This window comes from Papio anubis, chromosome 3, assembly GCF_008728515.1.
Source record: "Papio anubis isolate 15944 chromosome 3, Panubis1.0, whole genome shotgun sequence".
Classification (NCBI taxonomy): Eukaryota; Metazoa; Chordata; class Mammalia; order Primates; family Cercopithecidae; genus Papio; species Papio anubis.
Genome location: NC_044978.1, coordinates 80,900,883 through 80,911,871, shown reverse-complemented (window position 1 = coordinate 80,911,871; position 10,989 = coordinate 80,900,883).

Here is a 10,989-nt window from a genome sequence, read left to right as displayed (position 1 = left end):
GACCGGCCTCGGAAGGCCGGCGGGTAGCACGGCCGCGGCGTCCAGCCCTGGGCCCTCCTCGCCCAGTCCCTCCTTGTCCCTCGGCCCGCCCCCGGGTCGGGGACGCGCGCGGAAAGGCCGCCCGCGCGCGCGAGTCGCGCCTTATATCGGCTGAGGGCGGCGCCTGCGCAGGGCCCGGCGCGGCGGCGCGGCCTTTGAAGTCGCGGCGGCTGCCGCTTTCATCCTTTCTTTTTTCCCTCGCAGGCCCCTTTGTGTGACTAAATTTGGCAAGAATATGGATCCGAGCCAGTCTTTCCACGTGTGCTCCCAGCTCCCAGCTGAGAAGGCCAAGGGTTCTCTTCCGGGTAAGGAGACAGGGAGAAAGATCAAAGAGTTTGGGGAGCTGGATCTGAAATGTGAATTGAAAATAAAAATCAAGCCTGGACACATTCCAGTTTCTAAAGCAAAACCAACCCTCAGCAGAGGCCGGCTCTCTATATAGCTCTCTTTCTTTCTCTCTCTGCTCCCTTTGCCTCTTTCTGTGACCATTCTTGAGCACATGGAAAATAAAGAGAACATAGGGAAACAGTTTCTCTATATTTCGTTTTGGAGTACTTTTATTAGGGAAAATGTCTTGTTCATAGTTACTGGTATGTGAAGCCGAATTTCTTCAGTCGTAAATATTGTCTTATTTCAGCACACTTCGCACTTTCTTCTGCGGCCACATTTGGGAAGAGAACGTTGACCCAACACGTGTGGATATGTTCGTTGTGTATAGTGGTCCTTTTTTTCTACACATGATATGGTGTACCGTATAGTTTTCTTTCACAGAAGTTAGATTCTGGAAAACCAATGTTAATATTTTTATCAAAGTACTCACTATCACAGTTGATCCCTATAATTTGAAACCCTCTCGTCGATAGACTGCAGAGATCTTTTTTTAGAGGCCACTCAATCAGAAACCTTTGTGTTTTTAAGGTTAAAAAACTATAAGTCCCTTCACTTCTGTTGTTATGGAAGTAACTAAAATAAAGAGACAGCTTTGAAATACTGTGATGCGAAAAGTCAGAAATCCTGGGCTGGAGATGGGCCCTGCCACTCCCTCTCATGCCATTGGTGACCTCAGGCAAGCCATTTAACCTCTCCCAAAGTCTGTTTCCGCTCTGAAAAATGGATATAATACCGTACTATTAAGTGAGATAATGCATGTGAAAGTATGTACAAATGTAAGGTATTATTAGTCCATGAAGCAAAGACGATCCTTTTAAGGGGACCTGTTAAGTTGCAAAATCAAAAACTTCTGAAGCCCTAGGAACCCTTACCACAGGAGCAAATGGGGACAGTGTTACACTCTCGTGTCCACGCTATGACCATCTCCACGCCTCCATCAGTTGTGTTACAAAGGCCATTGAAGCAGTTGTTACCCCCCAAGTGAGTGTAATGAAAGAACATTTTAAGAACAGGGTGAATATGCTTTAACTCGTGTTTATGTTGGGCTCTCAATGAATTTATAAATGAATGAAGAAAATAACACCAAAAACAGTACCTTTTTGTGAGACATTTAACACATATTACAGCAGCTCTAAAAACAGTCTTAGTATAATGGCCTGAGAAAGTAGTAATATTTATGTGGATAAAATACCCCCAACAACAGTTGTAAGGACTCAGAAGTGGGGAGAGTGACTAGAAAGGTGTATAAGAGTTGTTTCTTGGGACTGTGTAAGTGCCACCAAAATCTATGTTTTAAAATAGAAAGTGATTATGTATCCCAGGCAGAGGTATCTCAAGTTTACAATGCAGTGAAGATTATTGATAGGGCTGACTGTGAAGTGACAGGAGTACCACAGGTGTGGTACATAGGGCATTTAGCTGAATGCATTTCAGTGTGATCCTTTCTAACCTAAGGTAACCCCACCAAGGGAGCCATTTCCTGGGCTCATTGGGAGCCATTTTCCAATATAAGCTTTTCAGTGTGACCTGTGTACAAAGTGATGAAAGCAGCAGGGCTGGGAGGTGGGTGGGGTTCCAGGGTTCCTAGGTCCCTTTGGCATGGCCCAACGCTGCTCAGGGTGCAGACTCCTCCTGAGATGCTCCATCTCCTTCAGTTGCCTCCTGCCAGCAGCAACCCTCAGCCTTTGCCAATTGTGTAGAAGGGACTCTATAGCAATTTTTATTGGCACTTAGAAAGCACCTTCTATTTTCAATGTACCTTTCCCCCAAATGTCCCAAATTAAAAGTGGATGCTGATCAAGTTCACTGGTCAACTTCAATTCTTCCTTTCCCTTTTCTTTACAGATGCAGCCTTTTTGAAATTTATTCTTGGTCAAAAGAGGAACATAGATCAAGGATTCTATCTTGCTTTTGCGGGGCGATGGAGAGACCCTGAAAACAAGGAAAACCTGGGGCCTTCTATAAGAAAATAAACTCCCTGAAAGGGGAGGCATGGCCAAGGAATTTACTTATTTTTATAAATCTCTTTCCTGGATGGATATGGTAATGGATGTGTTTCTTGAATTGTAGTAAATGCACCTCATAAAATGGATGGACTGGGGCTGTATTCTCAGGCTTCCTGGGCTCCGTTGACATTGGGCAAGCATATAATCCCTGGTTTGAGGCTAGAAGCCAAAGCCACAACCTTCTTGCAGTACCAACTGAGCCATTGGGAGATTAATGCAGAACAAGGTCATTAGTCTCATTGTTTATCCGGTTACTAGCCGCACAGATTTGTGTAAATTTCAGCTACAGTGGTTGCAGCCTGCTTTTGATGTGTGTAATCTGTACATTTTAGTGCTCCAGGAAAGTGCCTGATTGACAAGATCTACATCCAATGCCCAGAAAACACATCCTGTACAGGCACAGTGAAGCGTAGAGTTGAACAATTTTCCAGTGAGTTCCGTCAAAGTAAATAAACCAACCTAGAGGGTCAGGATTGAGCCTCCTTTTTTCATGACATGACTTTTGAGTGTCCTTGGGAATGGTCTGTATTTGTTTTCATTTGAAACTGGGTGACTGCTTTAAATCCTTATTTACCTCTCAGAGGAAGAACTTGGCCTGTATGACATTTGACCTTGAGGATGCTTTCTGTTTTAAAGCACTTCTGTCCTTAAAAACAGACTCCTTGAGTGAGGTTACCCATAGTCATATATACATTTATCCAAGACATGGCCAATTTCTAGTTCCTTCCTTAACTCTGTCTTGCTTGTATGGCTATGCTTAAACTCAGAATTAACAATAACGGGAGTGAATTCAGATGGTAGAGAGAGCCAGTGCAAATAGTTTAGGCTACAAAATTGTCTTCTGGCTCCACCAAACACTTCTTTGGCAGAAATAAAGCTGATTTGCCTTATCTGAATTTGACTTAAAGGTCCTGCAATCCCGCTCTGCCAATTAACGGATCTCAAGTCTACTTCCCTTAGGTTAAATTGGCTGAAAGCAAGGGACAGAGATAAACTACTATCCTATGAGGTTAGATGGTAATTTTTGACTGCCAGTTCTGGTAACCACAGACTCCCAAATATATTTTGAAATGTATTTGAATTACCCAGATATTTGATTTTTGCAGTTCAAATTACTGGGATAATTTTTACATTGTTTTACTTTGTATCTTACAGTGGCTGAGTTAGACAGACCTTGTTGAAGCTCTAGCTCTCTCACTGTTAGCCCTCCCTGTCCTGCACCTTTGCAGTTGCCTCCTAATGAGTCTCTGGCTTCCATTTTTTTTTTTTTTTGAGACAGTCTCCCATTGTTGCCCAGGCTGGACTGCGGTGGTGTGAACTCAGCTCACTGCAACCTCTGCCTCCCAGGTTCAAGTGATTCTTGTGCCTCAGCCTCCTGAGTCATTGGGACTACAGGTGTGCACCATGACACTCGGCTTTTTGTATTTTTAGTAGAGACAGGGTTTTGCCATGTTGGCCAGGCTGGTGAACTCCTGACCTTAAGCAATCCACCCGCCTTGACCTCTCAAAGTGCTCTGGCGTCTATTCTTGCTGGGTTCCATGCATGCCCCACAATAGTCCATGCCTCATAGAGCAGCCAAAGTCATCCTTCAACATTTCCTACTCGTGGCTTCCAAGTCCCTACGTAAACTGTTTCCTGGCTTCCTCTTGCTTACTGCTCTCTAGCACCACGGACTCTTCAGCTGTTCCTTCAGAGTGCAAAACACATGCACGCACGCGTACACACACCACCACCGCTCCCCCCAACACACACACAATACACCTCAGTCTTTGTTCCCTCTTCCCAGAAGCTCCTGGCCAGGTAGATGTTCACAGGGCTCACTGCCTGACTTCATTCAGGTTCTGCTTAGATAGCCCCTTCTTAGAGCTTGTTATCTTAAAAAATAGCCATCCCCCCAAACCTTCTGCCTTCACTCCAATTCCGGTCACCCTCCATTTTTTTAATGGACTTCATCTTCTTTTACTGTCACTGCCTGGCCTATTTTTTATACTTACTTACTATACTTATTAGCTTTCTCTCCCACTGGTTCGTAAGTTCCATGAGGGTAGGGACTTTGCTTTGTTTTATCCTCACTGCCTGTGGCAGCTCTTGGTGCATAGAAAATACAAGGTGTGTAGAAGAATAAATTAATATGCCTTTGACAACCTCAGGTTTCTTATCTGGAATACCTTCCTTATGGAAGATTACAAATAATTGATATAAAACTACCTGGCATACAGTAGATACACTCAGTAGGTGATACTATAATTATGTAGATCAACACTGCCAAATGAAATATAATGCAAGTCACATATGTAATTTTATTTAACCCAGATGTTGAAATTATTACCATTTTAATATATAATCATTATTAAAACTTACTAATGAAAGATTTTACGTTCTTTTTTCACATTAAGTCTTTGAAATCCAGTGCAGTTTTCTTACAGCACCATTCAGTTCTTTTTTTTTTTTTTTTTTGAGACAGAGTCTCACTCTGTGCCCAGGCTGGAGGGCAGTGGCGGGATCTCAGCTCACTGCAAGCTCCACCTCCCGGATTCATGCCATTCTCTTGCCTCAGCCTCCCAAGTAGCTGGGACTACAGGCACCCGCCACTGTGCCCGGCTAATTTTTTTTGTATTTTTAGTAGAGATGGGGTTTCACCATGTTAGCCAGAATGGCCTCGATCTCCTGACCTCGTGATCCACCCACCTCGGCCTCCCAAAGTGCTGGTATTACAGGCGTGAGCCACCGCCCAGCAACTTACAGCATGATTCAATTCTAACTGGCCACATTTTGAGTGCTTGAGTATAGCTAGAGGCTACTGTATGCAGTTAGTCAACTCTTTAATGACAAGTCTTTGTCAGATTCATCTTTGTAACCCCCATACTGCCTTACACATTTTTCTCAAAACAGTAGGTGATCAAAAATGTATCAATATCATAACAATATATTGTTATATACTATTTTTCATGGCAAATTCAGCCTTTCAACTTATTGGAGGGTGAAATAAGTCTTGGTGAAGTAGCTTGAGATTATAATCATTTTAAGTATATTTTAACAGTGCATTGCCCATAACAGAGGTGTGCAATGAATAGTTGTCGTTCTCATGTGTTGCTGAGTTAAGTACTTTTCTACACTGTAAATAATAGATTTATCATTGAACTTCAGGAAATACATAAGTTGAAGGTTTTCTGTATCATATTCTCTAGAATAACTTTCTCCTCCCTGTAAAACTGCCAAACCTGCAGTTCTGTAAGAGTCATCCAGGATCAAAGGTTTCTCCAGAGATGTATACCATGGAGAGTGCCTACTCCCACTGCAGATTTCATTTTTAGGTACAATTCCTGAACTACTTCTTGGTACACATGCGCCGGATATAATGGTAAGTCTATTCTGTCCTGTGCCTTGAGTTTTCACTAAAATACTTTAATAAGGCATAAGCCTTAGGCCTAGCAAATGCTTTTAGTTGCAAAAGTCATCCCTCTCCATTTCAGAGATTTAAACCTGATGCAATAAGAGGAGAAAGATGAACAAAAGAGCAAGGTCATTTTCTGGAAGAAATGGGTAAAGACCCTTTTGTTGAGAGATGTACCTCTAAAGCCTTGATGTGCTTTAATGGAAGAGAAGTATTACATAAACATACTATCCTTTACTGTGACTTTAAAAATGACCCATAGGCCAGGCACAGTGGCTCACACCTGTAATCCCAGCATTTTGGGAGGCCAAGGCAGGAGGATCACCTGAGGTCAGGAGTTCGAGACCAGCCTGGCCCACATGATGAAACCCTGTCTCTACTGAAAATACAAAAATTAACTGGTCGTGGTGGCGGGCGCCTGTAATCTCAGCTACTCAGGAGGCTGAGGCAGGAGAATTGCTTGAACCCAGGAGGAGGAGGTTGCAGTGAGCTGAGATCGTGCCCTTGCACTGCAGCCTGGGTGACAAGAGCGAAACTCCATCTCAAGAAAAAAAATAAAAATAAAAATGAACCATAGATTTTCATCGAAGTACAGAGAGTAGGCTGGGCACAATGGCTCACACCTGTCATCCCAGCACTTTGGAATCAAGGCAAGAGGATTGCTTGAAGCCAGGAATTCAAGACCAGCCTGGCCAACATAGCAAGACCCCATCTCTACAAATAAAATAAATTAGCTGGATGTGGTGGTGTGTGCCAGTAGTTCCAGCTACTCAGGAGGCTTAAGGCAAGAAGAGCACTTGAGCCCAGGAGTTTGAGACTTCAGTGAGCTGTAATCATGCCACTGCACTCTTGCCTGGGCATCAGAGTGAGATCCTACCTCAAGAAAAAGAAGAAAGAAGGAGGAAGAGAAGAGGAAGAAGAAGAAAGAGTTGGAGGAGGAGGAGGGAAGAGAAGGAAGGAGAAGGAGAAAAAAGAGGAAGAGGAGAAGAAGAAAAAAGGAGGAGGAGGGAAGAGAAGGAAGAAGGAGAAAAAGAGGAAGAAGAGAAGAGGGAAAAAGGAGGAGGAAAGAGAAGGAAGAAGAAAAAGGAGAGAAAGAAGAAAGGAAGAGGAGGAAAGGAAGCACAAGCAAGAGGAGAAGAGGACGGAAAATAAGAAAAGAAAGAGGAGGAGGAAGGAAGAGAAGGAAGGAGAAAAAAGAGAAAGAAAGGAAGAGAAGAGGAAGAAGAGGAAGAGGAGAAGAGGAAGAAGAAGGAGAAGAAAACGGAGGGAGGAAGAGAAGGAAGAAGGAGGGAAAGAAGAAAGAGGAAGAGGAGGAGAGGAAGAAGAAAAAGAAGGAAGAGGAAAAGAGAAAAAGAAGAAGAAAAGGGGGAGGAGGAGGGAAGAGAAGGAAGAAGGAGTAAAAGAAGTTGAGAAAGAAGAAAAAGGAAGAGGAAGAAAAGAAGAGGAGGAGGGAAGAGAAGGAAGAAGGAGAAAAAGAAGAGAAAGAAAGGAAGAGAAGAAGAAGAAGAGGAAGAGGAGGAGTAAGAGAAGAAGAGGAGAAGAAGGAGAAGAAAACAAGGAGGAGGGAAGAGACGGAAGAAGGAGAAAAAGAAGAAAAAAGAGAAAGAAGAGGAGGAGGAAGAAGAAGAAGACAGAGGAAGAAAAAGAAGCTTTTATAACTTTGAAAAACTTGGAAAGGTCTAGCTGTGGATTTGTGAAATTCTAATATAGCTTGATGGTGAAATATCACACACCTTTGATAATGATGCTCAATTATTTTTATTCCCATAAAGATATTAGTGATACATTACTAAGTTAAAAAAGAGAGTTATAAGAGAATAAGTGCAATCATGCCTCATTTTAAAAAATTTGTCTACAGATCATTTATTAGAATGTAAACTCTATGAGCAGGGGCACTATCTTGTTTAGCACAGTATATCTGATGTCTAGAACAATTCCTGGCACAAAGTAGGCACTTAGTCAATATCTGTTGACTATATCTGGAAGGATAGACAGTAAGATACTGATAGTGGTTTTCTCTGAATAGTGGAGATTTTTATTGTGATTTTTATTTTTTGTACTTTTAGACATTTCTTTTTTTTGTTTGTTTTCTTTGAGACAGTCTCACTCGGTCACCTAGGCTGGAGTGTGGTGGCACAATCTCGGCTCACTGCAACTTCTGCCTCCCAGGTTCAAGCAATCATCCTGCCTCAGCCTCCTGATTAGCTGGGATTACAGACGTGCGCCACCATGCCTGGCTAATTTTTGTATTTTTAGTAGAGACGGGGTTTCACCATGTTGACGAGGCTGGTATCGAACTCCTGACTTCAGGTGATCCACCCGCCTTGGCCTCCCAAAATGCTGGGATTACAGGCGTGAGACACCGCACCTGGCCACATTTGGAAAATTTTATATGCAATGAACCAACATTATTAAAGTAATAAAATATAATTTTAAATGTTATGTGATAAAAATATCTTAAAAAGTGAAAGAGCTGTCCTGGGTAATTTTGACAACAACAAAAATTAGTAAATCACAAAGGAAGAGTATCAGGAACTGGGGGCAGTGTTGGAGCCACTGCATCATAGCAGACACAATTTCAGGGCCACCTGCTGGTCACTCAGAGGTCAATACAAAAGGGCTTTGACAGTTTATAGCAAGCTTGTCCAACCCATGGCCCACAGCCCACATATGGCCCAGGACAACTTTGAATACAGTCAAATATGAATTTGTAAACTTTCTTAAAACATTATGATTTATTTTATTTTTTAGCTCATCGGCTATTAGTGTATTTTATGTGTGGTCCAAGACAATTATTCTTCCACTGTGGCCCAGGGAAGCCGAAAGATTGGACACCCCTGGTTTATAACAATCAGAAAGATGGGCTGTTTTTTTGGGTTTTTTTAAGGTAAAATTTGAACACAATGAGATGCGTAGGTCTTACGTGTACAAATCAACACGTGTGTGTGTGTGTTTTTTTTTTTTAATCAGGCAGCCCTCAGAGTCACAGGTGATTCTGAAAGACTCCCCAGTGTGTTTTGGTTAATATATACACCTGTGAAACTATCATTCCATCACGATATAGAACATTTCAGTCGTCCCGGAAATTTCCCCTATGGGATGAACTTATTTCCAAGCTTAAGCTACATTTTTGGTGAAATGTCATTTGTTGGTAGTTTGTGGTTTTCTTACTGGTTGCTTTGGATATATTCCTTAACTCTGTAATTTATTTTCTCTATCTGAGCAACTTGTCACCTTAAGAGTATGCCTTTCTAGAAAACATGCTAATAATGTAATGTACTTAACAGGAAGGAGAGAAATGGCACTCAGGTTATGGGATTGGCTATCAAAGTGCTGAATTGAAACAATGACCAAGTAAATTGCATGAAATAATTTGTATTCTAAACTGTTTTTCATTGTAGTAAATGAAATGTCTGTGGTCTAAACAGACTGACAGTCAGAAGAGGTCTTGGTTTGCTCCAGACATGGGTGTTTGGGAAAGGGTATTAGGGGAGCAAGTGACTAAGGACCTGATGGGGTGATTTCCAGAGGCAGCTGTTTGCCAGAAACTTGGGAACATGAGGCTCTTTGGTGGGTGCAGAAGCACAGGAGAGCAACCCAGTGGATTTGTGCCTGCCCCCTGCACATACCTTCTAGGCTTAGCATTCCTCTGGCCTCTGTCGGCTCTAGTCCACTGCATACGTGCAGTTGAACACAGCAAACAGAAACATCTTTTGGCTGTGGCATAATATTATACTTACTGTAAAAAAGATAGCATTTCCTGAATTTCTTTTATGGGAAGTGTTAAAAAACGCAGATAGGATGTAGTCTGACATTTTCCCCCCTTATTGTGAAATAGCTGAAGTTCATTTCTCTTTTTCTGTCTTTCTCTCTCTCTCTCTCTCTCTCGTTCTCTTTCTCTTTCCTCTGTTTCTGAGGTGAAGATAAACCTCAACTTCCAGGAAGGGAAAAATTTAACTTAAATATGGGTTCAAAGGTCCATGCCAAAACAATGTGATCAATACATAGGTTAAAATTGTCCTAAAGAGGACTATGGAATGGATTGCAACATGGTTCAGGTCAGATGATTTCTGGGATTACTAGCCTGGTAGTCCAAAAAGACATTGCATGCTGTGAGGGAAATAAAAACAATAATGCGAAAACAACATTAAGGATCTACTCCAAGTATGGCCCACAAGACACTCCTGAGCTGCTTGCTGTTGCGCCACTGTGCATTTCATCCCTCCCCCTCTCTTCATCGATCCTGCAGCATGTGGGGTGTGAAATCACTTGAGAAACTGTTTCCGCTGGTTTGCTATGAGAATTTCATAGTTTGACCCCTGAAAATGAAGGGAATTAGAATTGATAGGAAGGATGATTTGGTGCCCAAAGTGGTGAATTGGTGCCAGAAGGTCACCTTCGTAAGAAATGCCTTTGCTTGGTGGCTGTGTAAGTTAGAAATAAGTGAGCTGAAAATTAAAGTAAAAAAGGTTAATTTATATGAGAATATCAGTTGGACAGAAAGCAATTAGATAAGGTGTAATCTAAGAAGTAAAGCAGGAGAGAGAGTTTACTTAATAACTAAATATTTACTTTTATCTCTTTCCCTCACTTGTAAACCAAGATAGGCCTGTTTGTTTTCTATACAAGAGTTAATGCTCTATGATTAATTATATTCATTATTCCAATAATAGCAACAATGAACTTTAAATGAAAATCATTGTCATTATATCTATTTATTTCTTGGTTGCTAAAATTGAAAAAATATTGAAAATCAAATGGACATTGTACATTACTTACTATTTTGCTTACTGTGGATGATTAAAAAAAAAACCCTATTCTGTTTCACTTAATGCTTCAAGTAAATTACATTTTCTGCCTCTCACATTTGAATACAAGGCTGTTATCTTAGGGCTCCCAGCACTGTGGAAGAAACATTTCATGGAAGTAACTCTATTTCAGCTGTAATGTCTCTTTCTGCTCCTTTTTTATTGAAGAAAAAAAAGAAGAAAAAGAAAAGAAAAAGAAATAAAGCAATAATAATTATATTTCTAGCCCAGAAATATGATCCTTTGAATAAAATTCTGCCCTGACTTTCAGTTAATCAGAAGATGAGTGATACCCTATTTCTTTATAGTTTCTTCTAGTCTGAGTGAGATGAAAGAGGAATTTGCAATCAA